The sequence below is a fragment of the Cyprinus carpio genome, chromosome B24 (assembly GCF_018340385.1).
Source record: "Cyprinus carpio isolate SPL01 chromosome B24, ASM1834038v1, whole genome shotgun sequence".
Taxonomy (NCBI): Eukaryota; Metazoa; Chordata; class Actinopteri; order Cypriniformes; family Cyprinidae; genus Cyprinus; species Cyprinus carpio.
Genome location: NC_056620.1, coordinates 11,088,647 through 11,103,993, shown reverse-complemented (window position 1 = coordinate 11,103,993; position 15,347 = coordinate 11,088,647). Strand labels below are relative to the sequence as shown.

Here is a 15,347-nt window from a genome sequence, read left to right as displayed (position 1 = left end):
TACTGTGTGAGCTCAGTTATACAAATATACAGTTTAGAAAGCATTAAAGTATGGTCACATTCACCATTGCTTGGTTAAGTTTTCACAGGTAAAATCGAGTCATTTCAATAATATGTCCAATTATGTTATACCTGTTATTTTTTAAGTTGTCTACTTGATTGAAAAAAAAAAATCAAAGTTTTAAATAAAAGATTACTTAAGTATGTTGTTAATATGTTACTTTCTGTTTCCTTTTTAATTGTTTTAATGAAGGAATTCACCCAGAAATGATCATTTTGCCATCTTTTACTCACCCTCAAGTTGTTGCAAACCTCAATGTTTCTTTCTTCTGATCAGCAAAAAGAAGATATTCTGACGGTAGCCATGAAAAAATACTTTAGAAGTCAATTGCTATTGGCTACCATCAACTTTGGTTGCAAACATTCTTCAAAATATCTTCTTTTGTGTTCATACAGGTTTGGAACAAGTGAAGGGTGAGTACATGATGATATAATTTAAATTTGTGAGTGAAATGTCCTTTTTAATAGCATAAAAAAGTTTCAACGCCAATTTCTTTGAGTGTTCTTGTTGGATGAAGGCATCCTTAAAGCAGTCACTTTATAATAACATTGTGGTTAAAATTCCATTAAAATTTTATGAAAAATAAAGATATTTTAGCTATGAAATTGTTTTAATTAAGTGGAGGCAAATAGCAGCAGGCAGCACACTTCATGAACAAACACTACATTGTTATTGAGGTGCAGTGGGCAAAGTACAATGTAAGATTAGCCCTTCACATCAGGCTATAATATAATCAGCCATTGAACAGATCTAAATGACATGAGTACAATACTTCAAAACTCCCTCCATTGGTATCAATGCTTTCTGACCTGCCAAGCCACTAAGTGGAAATGAACATTACCCTGCAGCACTTACCAAAAAGAAAGCAACCCTTGAATGAAAAGAAAGTGCTGCATAGAAAATGATTTAATTTTTTTTGTCAAAAACCTTCCAAAGACTGAAATCAATTTTCATAATTTTTTCAAAAGCACTTTTATGCTTCGCATGAGCATTTTTGAGAAGGCGGGTGAGTCACTGTGGCCATTTTGCATGTGCAACTCGTGACGCTATTTTACATATCAGAAAACTTTATTCATACCATTTTCATATCATTCTTCAAAATCTCAGCTCTTGTCAGTTCTAAGTATAGAGATTTAAATGACCATTGAAACATTTGCTTCATGAAACCACTGTTGCCTTATTTCTAAAAGCTGATTATATTAGTTCTTATAAGAAAATCATTGTTTGTTTCATATTTCACTACCTTTTCACTGTAACTGTAGAAATACACAATCTATCAGCTCAATGGTGAATTATTTATTCCTCTAAACACCACCTACGCCTGCTCCAGATTTCCATTCTCTCTCCTTTTCTTTTTCTATTTCTCGTTGCATCTATTTCTCTCTCTGTCTCTTCCACGGAGCGGTTGCAGGCGCTCATGGCGCGAGATGACAGTTCTCCTCCGTAGTGATTCATGGATCCAAATGCTGCACATATTGCATATTTTGCATTGTAAAATCAAGTTTGTCAAGCAGAAAAGAAAAAGTATGTCTGACAGGAAGTCTAAGCATTCACTCTTTCCCTTCTCCCTACAGCTTGGTTTGTTTCAGCTGCAGAAAAAAAAATATAGAAATAAACAATTCAAGGAGGCTAAAAAAAAATATGACAGTAGACTCCAGAGTAGTTAGACAGAATGCTAATTCGTTGAGGCTGCATTCTTGATTTTCGCTCGAGGAAATGTTGTTTTTTCTTTTATGTACTGTACCTATATATATGACCATTAAAATGGGCTCATTCGCCCATCATATGTATGTATATATATATATATATATATATATATATATATATATATATATATATATATATATATATATATATATGTATATATATGTGTGTGTGTGTGTGTGTGTGTGTGTGTGTGTGTACTTTTTTTAATTATTTATTATGCATATATAAATACAAACACATATAGTATATATTTTCAATATATTTACATGTATTTGCATGTATATATTCATATTCATATAATTTATATTATATATATAAATATATTTAATATATAAACATAACATATTTTTCTATAGGCTATATATATATATATATATATATTTATATATTTGTGTGTGTGTGTGTGTGTGTGTGTGTGTGTGTGTATTAATACATAATAAAAATAAACAGCACATACATATATTATGTAAACAAAAAAAATATATTTTGGATGCGATTAATCATTTTGATAGCACTAATATATATATAAAAACAAAATAATAATAAGGATGGAGCCCACTAGGGGGGCTCATCAATTCCTAAGGGGAATGAAGCATAACTTAAAAGGAATAGTTTACCCAAAACTTACAAATCTGTCATTAATTACTCACCCCATTCCAAAACCGTAAGACATTTGTTCATCTTCAGAATACAAATTATATGAAGATATCCGAGAGCTTTCTGACCCTGCAGACAGCAACGTAACTGACACATTAAAGGCCCAGAAAGGTAGTAAGAATATGGATTGAATAGTCCATGTGACATCAGTTGGGGCAGTTGGAGCAGTTGGAGGTACAATGTCTTGCTCAAGGGTCTCACCTCAGTCATGGTATTGTGAGCAGAAGAGTGCGCTGGTCATTCACTCCCCCCATGACAATTCCTGCTGGACCTGAGACTCGAATCAACAGTCTTCGGGTAACAAGTCCGACTCTCTATCCATTATGCCAAGACTCCCCCTGTAGAATAGCAGGGGAGTGCGCGAACGCAGTCCCCTACTACCATAAATTATGCAGTCAAAATTCCCACATTTGGGGGAATTGCAGGGGTCAGCATGGCCAGGTGAACCTCGCCCTGGGTGAACCACTTTCTTGATCATGGTGTCTCCCCTGCCAGGTTAGTATGGAAAGGACGTGACATGTGGCCAAGTATGGTGTCCCATACTTGGGGTTTGTGCTCTGCATTTAACCCATCCAAGTGCACACACAGCAGTGAGTAGTGAACAAACACGCACACACAGCAGTTGGGGGTTCGGTGTCTTGCTCAAGGGTCTCATCTCAGTCGTGGTACTGAAGGTGGAAGAGAGTCCTGGTAATTCATTACCCCCATCGACAATTCCTGCCGGACCTGAGACTCAACCTGCAACCTTTGGGTTACAAGTCCGACTCTCTAGCCATTAGGCCAATGAAGTTGAAATTAATTAAAATGCTAAAACAAAAGTTATAAACTGAAAGTTTTTGTTGTTCCGTTTTTACTTTTATTAACAATGATTACTATTTTCTTGATGAACATACAGTACAGTTCTTGAAATTTCTGAAATTGCGTATTTCTTTATTTGCGATTTTTGTTTTTGTATTTTTTTTTAAAGAGCAACGTTGCTGTTGCCTCATTTTGACCCTAATTACCTAAAATTGGTAAGGAAATGTTTTGCATGACTCACAAAGTCTCTGTGCAAATTGCAGAGTAAAATGAATTTATCAGCGATTTTCTCTCTCCCTCTCTCTCTTTTTTTTTTTTTTTTTTATGCCAGAGAGATTAATGATTCAGATAAACGCTGGTAATGTAACATCAGCACACAAAAATGGTTACATACCCCCCATCATCTTGTTTCCTTTCTTCTCAAAATAAAGTTAAAGCATCAAGAGTATTTCAGAGCAGCTGACAGTTTGTGAAATAAATAAATCACATGCATTCTTTTATCTAACAGCCTCCCTGTAGATGTAATTCGACAGCTGTAGATATTTAACAGTCATCCTCAAACAGAATTATTTCAGTTCTGCACAAGCTGGCTCCCAAAGTTCATTATTATTGCATAGCTTATGGCTACTCCTCTTCATAAAGGCTGCATTACATTATTTACAAAGCAAAAACAATTGTGGGAAAAGTATAATACAAGGCCAGGGATGCCGATTAAAAAGCAGTGTGCATAATAGATGGAAAAAGTCATTCTTCGTGCATACGTTACATAACGAGCCCCACGTGTTGAGGTATTGTATATTTAAGGAAGCAGCACTTCCTAAACTCATCTATTTGTTTTAAGAAGGAAGTAAATGGACAGATCTAGGACAACCTAAGCTGCGGAATGGCACTTCGTAGCTTCATGGTCCTAATGGGAAGAAAATTTCATAGCAAAGCTTATGCCGTGTGAGAGAAACGGTAGAAAAAGACATAAATGCACTTAAACAGCTGATCAAGGGGAAAATACACAGTAGAACAAGGAATCTTTTGCTTTTTATATTCTTTACTGTTCTGCTACAGAGTTCAGAGAGGTTTGGACTCGGCAATCTATTATGGGTCAGGGGAAAAGATGAGGGACAACTAATAATCGACCGTTTAGCAGCAGTTCGCTGTGGTGGAAAGACCCTGAGGAGAGATGTTTAGGAGTAAAATGTTTCACACAAAACTAGTCGCATGATGTTCACGTGGGTTCATATTTTCCTAACAGCAAACCGACTGCTTTTTTCACAGGGTGATACTTTTAAAACGTGGCCTGCAAAAACACATCTTACTTATTTGTCATGTTCTTTTTATGTTTGTTTTGCAAGCAATACCCAACAATTCGGTGTGACACAACACTGGCACTGGCTCTTTCCTGTTACTGTCACTTTTTATTTAATTAATGCAAATAATTAACATAAGTCTGTGTCCATGTGTATTATGTGTATACACATATAATAAATGTTCAAAACAGCATTTATAATGTCTTTACTGTCACTTTTGATTAAACTAATATGTATATATATAGGCCTACATATCGTATGTTTATTTATTGTTATCAGTTTAGATTTCTGCTTATCCTTTTTCAAAAAACAAAAAACACAAAAAACTGATATATATATGTAAAAAAAAAAAAAAAAAAAAAAAAAAATTATATATATATAGTGTATTTAATAAAAACACTAACTTTTTTGTTACAGAATTCCTGACTTGAACCCCCAAAATCAAAATCATTTACTCATCTTCACCAATTTACTCGCCAATTTTGAGTAATTGTTACTCTTGAATTGGAGCTCAACTCACTGACTCAGTGATTCATTCACAGGGTTTAACATTTCACTGGAAGGACAATTATCAGTGAATAACTAAAATTCTGACCTTTTAAACTTTCATTGAGTTTTTCATTGAAGCGCGAAAGCTCAGGTTTGCTTCAACAAAGGGGTTGAGAATGTTTTGAACTGTCCCTTTTTATATTTATCTCTGCCCTAGAGAACAAAATATGTATACTAAAATGTATTTAAAATATATTTATTTCATTCTAAGTATATTACAAATACATTTACAAAAGTATGTACTTAATAAAACTACCCTACAATTGTACTTTTGGTAATTAGGGGCCAAGCACCGAAGGCACTGTTCTAATTCTTCTTCCGCACTTGTTGTCTATGGCAGCCCATAGAACCGCTTGTGGGAAAGTTTGAAATTTGGCACACTGATAGAGGACAATCTCAACATTAACCACAGCAAGTTTGGAGTCTCTAACTCATACTCTCTAGTGCCACCACTTGTCTAAATTTCACTCATTTTTATGCTAACAACCTTTGAACTATAAGGCACAGAAGGAAAATTCTTTTTTCCTCTAAACCCTTGGCTCATGCCAAAAATTGCAAGGTTCAGTTTTTTTTCGCAATTTTTAATTGTTCGAAAAACCTACTTTTTCAAAACTCGTCCTTGAGGGTTTGTCTGATTAGTCAAACCGTTCTCGAATAACGTGTGAAAGAATTCGACGAAAAGCACTCAAAAATGGATCTGAGGCTGTATCTCCGCAACGGTTTGGCATATTGAGACCAAACTTGGTGTGCGTTATAACAAGCATGACCTGAGACTACCTGCAGTGTTTCAGCGCTGTGCCACCTAGTGGTCTCTTTAGATTAGGTGCAGCATGCCGAGTCGAATGATACCCAATTTTCCAATGTCAGCCATTTGGGCATCAGCCATTTTAAATTTTATAGTAAAATGCTATATTTTAATAACACATTGACGTATTGTTGTGAAACTTGGTATGCTTTTTCAGGACCATGCCCTGATGGTAATCAAAACGTTTGGGGGCAGTGCCACACTGTTGTCAAAAGTTTTTCAGACCAAGCTGGCAAAAAGTTATGGATTTGGTGTTGATAGACAAAAAACTTTTTTGTATAGCACCGCAACAAATTTGAGGCATAATACCAGATTTTGTCTGAGGCTGTATCTCTGCAAAGCTTTGACATATTGATACCGAACTTGTGTGTGCCATTGTTACCTCACACAGAACACATCACATCGATTTGATAACAGCCCCACCTATTGGTCACAAGTGATAAGCGATTAAATCATATTACGAGAAGTTGTGTTTATGATTTTTCAGCCATTTTGCTTCAAATCATCCTAAACTTGCTTTAATTACTCTTTGTTACAGTTGGTCTGATGCTCCATGCCATGCTTAGCTCCTCATTTTGCCTTTGGAGTGCTTGGCCCCTTAATTGCTGCTCGCAGTTATATTTTTGTACTGTTTTTGTTCAGAAGTAGTGCTGAAGTCCAACTAAAGATATACTGGAGTATATTTGATAAAGCGGAACTATTGCAAGTATACTTTAGGTACACTTTAAATATCTTGCATTTAAAGACATATTATTCAAAAATCACACAATCCTCATTTATAGTGACATTAAAATCAATTTTAAGCTATTAAGAAATCTGTGCACAAGTAATATTCCAAATAAAGTGTATTTATAATTTTTATTTCAGTAAGTCTCAAAAGATATGTCACTAAATATGTTAATAGATTTGGACTATACTTAGTATGAAATAAATGAATTTCAAATATATTACTTTTTATAAGGGATTACATTCAATATACACGTTTTACATTTTATCAGTACTTACTTTCTCTAGGAATCGAACCCATGACCTTGCAGTTGTAAGTGCTACGCTACTGTTAGAGAGGAAATATTTACATTCGGCAATCCTTCATCCTAGTCAGCATATTCATGTTGTTCATCATTGTATGAAAAAGAACAGTCTCATGCATTTTAATTCATGCCCTGTCTATATGTAATCTCTAAGAGATCCACTGAATATTATTTTTGCACTAAAATATCCATATCAAGGGATTTTTCCTTAGATAGAAAAAAGGAAGAGTTTAAAAGCAAAGCTAGATCCTCCTCGCTCTCTTTAGATGTATCATCTAAAGCATTCTTTTATAAAGACAGGTAGGTTTTCTTTTATAAGACTCAGCTACCCTTCCTTTAGGTTTTTCAAAACAGAGCAAACCAAGACGTTGTCCATCATTTACATAGATGTCAATGATGGATGCACACAGAATCAACCGCCTTCTAAGAGTTAAAATACATGATTTTATATTCAACATATACATGGCTTGAATCGGGCTAAATATTTGTATCACAATAGTCCTGTACACAAATGCTGTACACACTGAAAGAAACTGAGAAAAAGCAAGCCACCTTTAGAACAGTAAACAGGCAAACGTACGGCATGCTAAACAGGGCAACACCCTGCAATGTCTGCTGGTTCAGAGCATCATTAATCAGAGCCGCATTGCTGGTGGCTTGTATAGATTGAGAGATTTGCGGATCATGTAAACGCCGGTGGAGACAGAGCAGCAACGATGCAGAAAGGTAATACAGAGAAACACTGCCTAGAGGATTCACACACACTTTGTGGTGTGAAGGCTTTGTTGGTTAAGTACTATGTGACATGCTGGCATTGGATTGGTGGAGACACAAAACAGTTTTTGACAAACTATGAGGGATAAACAGGCATTGCAATTCAATTGACACCTTTTATCAGAATATTTCTGGTAGTGTTGTCATAAATTATGCATTTGCATGAATGAGATTTTATTTAGTGCTACAATGACAAATTAGAATATAAAAAAAAAACCTTGAACACAAAAATGTTTTATTTATGAAAGTTAGTGAACTATTAGGCTATGTGGAAAAATATTAAAAACATTAGAAAGTCAAGAATACTAATGAAGTACATGATCTTAAAGGGACAGTTCACCCTATAAATGAAAATTGTGTCATCATTTATTCAACATTTTGTGTGTTTTGTTTTGTTTTGTTTTGTTTTCCAGACCTGACTGCCCTGTATGTGAAAAAAAGATGTACACTATAAAATACTTTAAAAAAATTATTGAAGAGTAACATAATTTAAAAGAATATACTTAAGGGCAAAAAAAAATGTTTTTAGACACATTGCATGTTAACTGCTATTAAATGAAAATGTGCTATGGTTTAAATTTATATCAAATGCAATTGGTTGAACTTTAGATAGCTTTTTTGGTCCACTTAAGTATGTAATTCCTTTTTGTTTGTTTGTTTGTTTGTTTGTTTTTGTCTTTGAAATATTATTGTCTTTAAAGTGTGCTGCTGATACTGACACGCATTTAGGATAAACTGAAATAATGTAATTTCCACTGAAACGTGTCATGTATTTAAATTTGCAATTAAATTTTTAATGATGATGGAATTGCAACAGAAAAAGTCAAATATATTAACTTTAAAATTAATATTAAATACACTACAGTTAAAATTACAGCTATAGTTAAAATATCAGTTACATCTAAATATGTGATATTAATTTAAAAATATTAAAATATTATTAAAACAAAAGTAGTAAAACCTAACAACGTAGTAGCAAAAGTAAAGTAAAACTTAATTTGACGATATAACAAAATGCATTTTTTTTAAGCGTACTTAAGTATGTTAAGAAATGTGCATGCTCTTTAACTACACTTAAGTGGCCTTTTATGCTATCAATATTATATTATCTGATATATATATATATATATATATATATATATATATATATATTCTTATAATACATTTAAAAAAATATTTTTCACAAGGGTGACTTCATTTGTGGGACACAAAAGCAAAGATTTGGAAAATTCTGGTTACACTTTTTCCATGCAATTAAAAAAGGACGCACACAAAAAGGACATAAAGCACCACAAAACTGGACCATATTTGATTTATGCGTTTTATTCCAAGCCTTCTGAACAGACTGAGAAAAAAAAAAAAAAGACATGCAGTCAGGAATGACATGATGGTGAGAAAATGATGACAGAATTTTAATTCACAGGTGAACTATCCCTCTAAAGCATAACTAATATTAGACATTACTACTAAATGTTCACATTAATTATCTTTATTACCCATAATATTCTCACAGTTGCTATAATGTAAAGTGCTATTTCATAGATTGTGAGTGATCATGCAAACCGTGAGGCTTTCATCGGTGGTGTAGTACTAGTGAGAAAGAAACTCTTTGGATTGGAGCAAAGGGAACACATGCCAAAGATACCTGCTCCTGAGACTCTATCAGAGACTAACCTGACAAAGGAACACCTGCTTGGATTTTATCTTTCTCTCCTAACAGTATGGCTCAGATTTTAAAGGACCAATAGTGGGGTGCTCTTCCTTGAAGTACGGCTACAGAGCGTTCTCCCCAACCACTTCCTGATGGGCGCCACCTGTTCTCTCTGCCACATGAGGATCCACAGATCGCTGGGAGAAGAGAATATTGTCACCATAACACTGCTGGAGCCTCTCTCTCACTCTCTCTTTATTTTTTTTGTCACCTGTTGTCCTTCAGGTACCAGATGTAACTGTTGGTGCAATAAAGGCCATATTCTGCATCTCTGTTTGGCAGGGTTCCAGCTTGAATGACTATTGACTTTAGTTTATTAGTGTTTGTTTCTCATACTTAAATGGTTAAGTTCATCCAAAAATGAATATTCGGTTATGATTTACTCACTATCATGCCATTCCAACCCTGCATGACTTTCTTTCCTCTGGTTGAATGCAAAAGAGGATATTTAGTATTTATTTTATCTATACAGTGAAAGTCACTAGGCTCCAATGTTGATTTGGACCCCACTATCCAAAAATAGTTGAAACAAAAACAAACTAATATCTAAAGACTTGAATAGATGGAGACTTGTGTCTGGGCTCTTTTGATAAGCAATCACACCTAGCAACTACCCAGAACATCCTAGCAACCATATAGCAACATGCTAAAAACAACAAAGAAAAAAATGTAGAATGTAAATTCTAACTAAAATATTATTACCATATATATATAAACATTAAACAATAAACACACTTCTGACAGTAACCCAGAACCACCTCATTGCCACCAAAGTAAAAATGTAAAACGCCATTAATTGATTAATTAATTATGCTCAGTAAATAAGTCATGAGTGCAGGTTACCCATAGCTTCAGCGGTGATTAGTCCTTTGGCATTGGATCACAGACTGCTCTCAAAAGTGAACCTTTAGTACCCCACAAATAAAAACATCTGGTGCCAGCAGGCACTCTGGGTCTCATCATTATGCTGCAGACCCACAAAGTTCCTTCTGCCACGCCATTTTAAAGCCATAGCTGTGTTCACTGGGTAATTTGGGTTGTCTTCATCATCCGCTGACAAATGGAACTTCATGCAGAGGACCAGATGGCAAGGCTAAGTCATAAATCTAAAAAATAAGACATTTGATTGATGACTTACGGGAGAAAGAAACACTCCCACTAAAAAACAAACTGAATAGCCATTTCTCTCTAATTGAAACTGACGTAACAGTAGCAAATCTAGGGAGCTATTCAGATTTAATTTAGGCTTCTCAACGGCATATAGCTAATGAAGTCAGTCATGAATACTTTTTAGTTAAATCAATTTTTGGGAAATATGTATTGAACAACGTGGAATAAGTTCTTACCTAAACAATGGGTGGATAACAGACGGAGGCTTTAAAAACACAATATGACGGATCCATAACACTAATTATATCCCGAAACAGAACTGAATATCGCTGTATATCAAAACAAACCTCTTCTTTTCACACTGAAAGTTTGACTCACTCAGTTCAGCACATTTAAAAAGGACGTGCTATTTCATGAGGGTGGCATCCTAGTGTGACAACTTATCACCACCTTACCATGAATAAAACATCTTGCACCCACAAAAAGAAAAAAAAAATTGTCTGTTCCTTTAAAGTCTAAAGACATGAACTGTAAGCATAGTCTGTATTTTTGCTATTAGGAACCCAAACAGTACAAATACACCCCGAATACTGTATGTCTGACAAAAGTTGAGGGAAAAAAAGTCACAAGTCCAAAAGCAATTGTCAATCATATATTGAGAATTAAACATACAAATAAATAAACATCTAAATACTGTAAATGTATATATCTCCAATCTACTTAAGTATCTAAATAAATACATTTTTAAATAAATACCTACATATCTAAATCTCTACATGAGTATCTAAATTAATATCTACATATAAATATCTGAAATACCTAAAAAAAACAGAATAAAACAAAAAAAAAACATCTAAATAAACATATTATTTTCTGAATAAATATCTAAACAAATGCCTGCTTAAATATCTAAATAACTAAACATCTAAATAAAATAAATACTAAATAAGTATCTACATCTAGTAAATATTTACCTTTCTAAAATAACTTTTAAAGTATCTATAAAGATCTAATATCTAAATACCTGTTTGTGAATATAATTTTATTTTTGTATTTTCTTATTATATAGTTTTTTAAATTATGTTTTTGTTTTTTATTATTATATATATATATTAAAATTTATTAATAATGTTATTAGTTTTTCTTCATATCTAAAAACTCTAAATACCTAAATATCTACAAATCTAATATTTAAATACCTAAATATCTGCATCTAAATCGAAATATAAAAAAAATTTACAAACTAAAACTAAAACCATCTAAATATATCTAAAAAATACAACATACCTAAAGTCTAAAATATCTAAAAAAAATACCAACATAAGCGAATAAACATCTACATTTGTATCTACATCTATCTAAATATTTACATTTCTAAATAAACTTTTAAAGTATCTATAAAGATCATAAATAAAAAACAAAATACACATCTTAATATCTGCATAAATATCTAAATACCTGTTTAAATACCTAAATATATACATACAGTAACTAAATATCAACATATCTACAAATCTAAATATCTAAAATATCTAAATACCTACATTAGTGAATAAACATCTGCATTTGTATCTACATCTAATATCTAAATATTTACCTCTCTATATAAACTTTTAAAGTATCTATAAAGATCTACATAAGAAAAATAAACATCTTTATATCTTCATATCTAAATACCTGTTTAAATACCTAAATACCTAAATATATACATAACTAAATATCAACATAAATATCTACAAATCTAAATACCTATAAGTGAATAAACGTCTTCATTTGTATCTACATCTAATATCTAAATATTTACAATTCTAAGTAAACTTCTAAAGTTTCTATATCTACATAAAAAAATAAAATAAACATCTTAATATCTTCATATGATAATAAATATATAAATACCTGTTTAAATACCTAAATATATACATAACTAAATATCAACATAAATATCTACAAATCTAAATATCTAAATACCTACATAAGTGAATAAACATCTGCATTTGTATCTACATCAAATATCTAAATATTTACATTTCTAAATAAACTTCTAAAGTATCTATAAATATCTACATAAGTAAAAAATAAAAGAAACATCTTAATATCTTCATATCTTAATATCAAAATACCTGTTTAAATACCTAAATATATACATAACTATCAACAAATATCTACAAATCTAAATACCTACATAAGTGAATAAACGTCTACATTTGTATCTACATCTAATATCTAAATATTTAATTTTTTTAATTAACTTCTAAATAAGTATCTTTAAATATCTACATAAAAAATAGACATCTTAATATATCACATCTCAATAAATATCAAAATACCTGTTTAAATACCTAAATATATACATAACTAAATATCAACATAAATATCTACAAATCTAAATAACTAAACATCTAAAATATCTAAATAAATACCTACATAAGTAAATGAACATCTACATAAGTATCTACATAAATATGGCAATCTAAAATCTAAAAAACTAAAAAATAAACATCTAAACAATTCTCTTCATATCTAAGTAAACATCTAAATAAATACCTGCTTAAGTATCTAAATATCATAATATCTAAATAACCAAACATAAAATATCTAATTAAATACCTACATATGTATATCAATAAACATCTAAATGCACAGATATTTAAATAAATATTGAAATTTATTAGTATTAATTACCTAAAGAAAGAAAGAAAGAAAGACTGAGAACAAAGCTTTGAATAACATTTTATTCATAATTTATACCAGCAGATACAAAAATGTTTTAACTGTATCCAAATGTGCAAGAAAACACTATTGGTACTTTCATTACTTCAAATTAACACCAAAAACAAGTGACTTTGGAAAACTGACCATGTAAACTGGAGTGAGCAGACCCTTTTGGACAAAAAGGACTGAATTCAGAGCATTATCATCACTAACTAAAAACGTTGACTACAATTTTTGCATCTGACTTTCTCAAGAGTATACCAAAGTCATTGTGAATACATAGGCCTATATCTAGGTGACATTCTATCTCTCCCGTTTTGAAATTAAAAAGGCAATCATAATCGTAAAGCAGCACAAATGTGTATGACACATTAAAGAAATATGTTTGTAAAATTGTACCAAGAGATATAAACAAAGAGAAACTAATCTGTACTAAATACATCATGTAAACATTCACCTTCATTCGCAGCACAAGGACAACAGAACATGGATCAGAAAAATAGATATTTCAGTGAAGCTTGTTAAGTGCTCAGCTGTCATCGGTTCAAAATACTTCAGCAATCTGAACAAGCGACATCTAACGGCATTCATACAAGGTCATGAAAATGATATTGAACATAAAGGAGTCCCGGCAACTTTGCTTCTTTTTTAAACACATGCTCACACACACACTGAACATTTTCAGTGTTTATCTAATTACGCCACACATCTGTAAATAAAAAAAAATTAACAAAAGGATATTCAATGTACACTGCGGTCACTTCAGTTCACATTTATTTTTTGCATTAGTCGACTTCCACATTCTGGTAAATGCGTTTTCAACAAACTGAAAATCGTGTGCCTTGCCTAAAACATTCCTCTTTTTGTTGCTTACTTAACCACACTCTCAAACTAACACACACAATTTAGGTGATTCTGACATCCAACAACCCTTCATTTAATTGGAAAATGGCAGCTTTGCACATTCAAATACAGCAAATAAATCATATTCTTTACCAAAACACACATAGATACAGCATTTCAAATAAGTTTCCGGATGTGTTAAGGAGCAATTTCCGTCTCAAACTGTTCCCTCATATGCATTACGTAAAACAAACACATTTTTCACTGAAGGAATTAACTCTATGGGTTATGTTTTCACTGATGAATATTAAAGATGGCAAACTGGGTTTATCTGACAGCTAACCTTCAAAGTCTCCCCAATGTGTCTCACGAATACTTTCCGCAGCATTGTTCACCGGTTTCTGTGAACGCCAGTTGGCACTTTTTAAAAAGGCCCTTAAAAGCCTTAGACCATGTGTGGTGCGAAACCACAAATAGAAAGTTCTGGCTCTGATTCACACACATTCAATATGCCAGCTAAAGAGACATTTATAAGCTCCCCTGTTTGCTGATTATCCCAATGTAATCCAAAGCCAAGCAGTGCCGACTGAACCATTTCATGACATATTTATCCCAGCATCATTTAAGTAATACACAAAACCACCAACTCTCACAAAAGACGAGCATCCAATTTTTCCTATCTGAAGCCCTATTAAACAAAAGAAAAGCAACAGATACTTCCCTTTCAGGTGACAGGAAAGAGGACAGGTGGTGTGGGAAAAACCAAATGGACAACAGTGTATAAATTCTCAAATGTCTGAATGCAACATTTTTGGCTTGAAGCAGAGTTTATGAAATATTGACAGGCTGACATGCTGCTATTATGGAGGACAGAGGGTGAGGAAAGCCTTCTGTCGTTCGGCAAAGGGCAAAAAAAATCTCCCATATTCACTCAGGAACTTATGAATGCATAATTCCTTTGGGATACTTGCAGATTAATTGAAAGTTTGCTCATGTTCAAGTATAAATAAGTGAATATAAAACTGTGCTTTTAGGTTTTGGGTAGGTTGTCACCAATTAGATTTTCTTCTCTCAACCAGATCAACATCAACGAGTGATGGCAATCAATCCAGCGCTAGAATATGAAATACTTAAAATGGTGTTTATACAAGACAAATAAGATGTTCATGAACCATAATAAACGTTTGTTTAAAAGGATACTCCAACCCAAAATGAACATTTTGTCATTAATCACTTACCCCCATGTCGTTCCAAACCTGTAAAAGCTTTGTTCGTCTTTCGGAACACAA

At 32.7% G+C, this 15,347-nt stretch overlaps 1 pseudogene; it reads right to left on the bottom strand.

Annotated features, from left to right (window-relative positions):
• Window positions 1–2,773: 2,773 nt before the first annotated feature.
• LOC122142328 lies at window positions 2,774–2,927 on the bottom strand (annotated as a pseudogene).
• Between the last annotated feature and the right edge of the window lie 12,420 nt (window positions 2,928–15,347).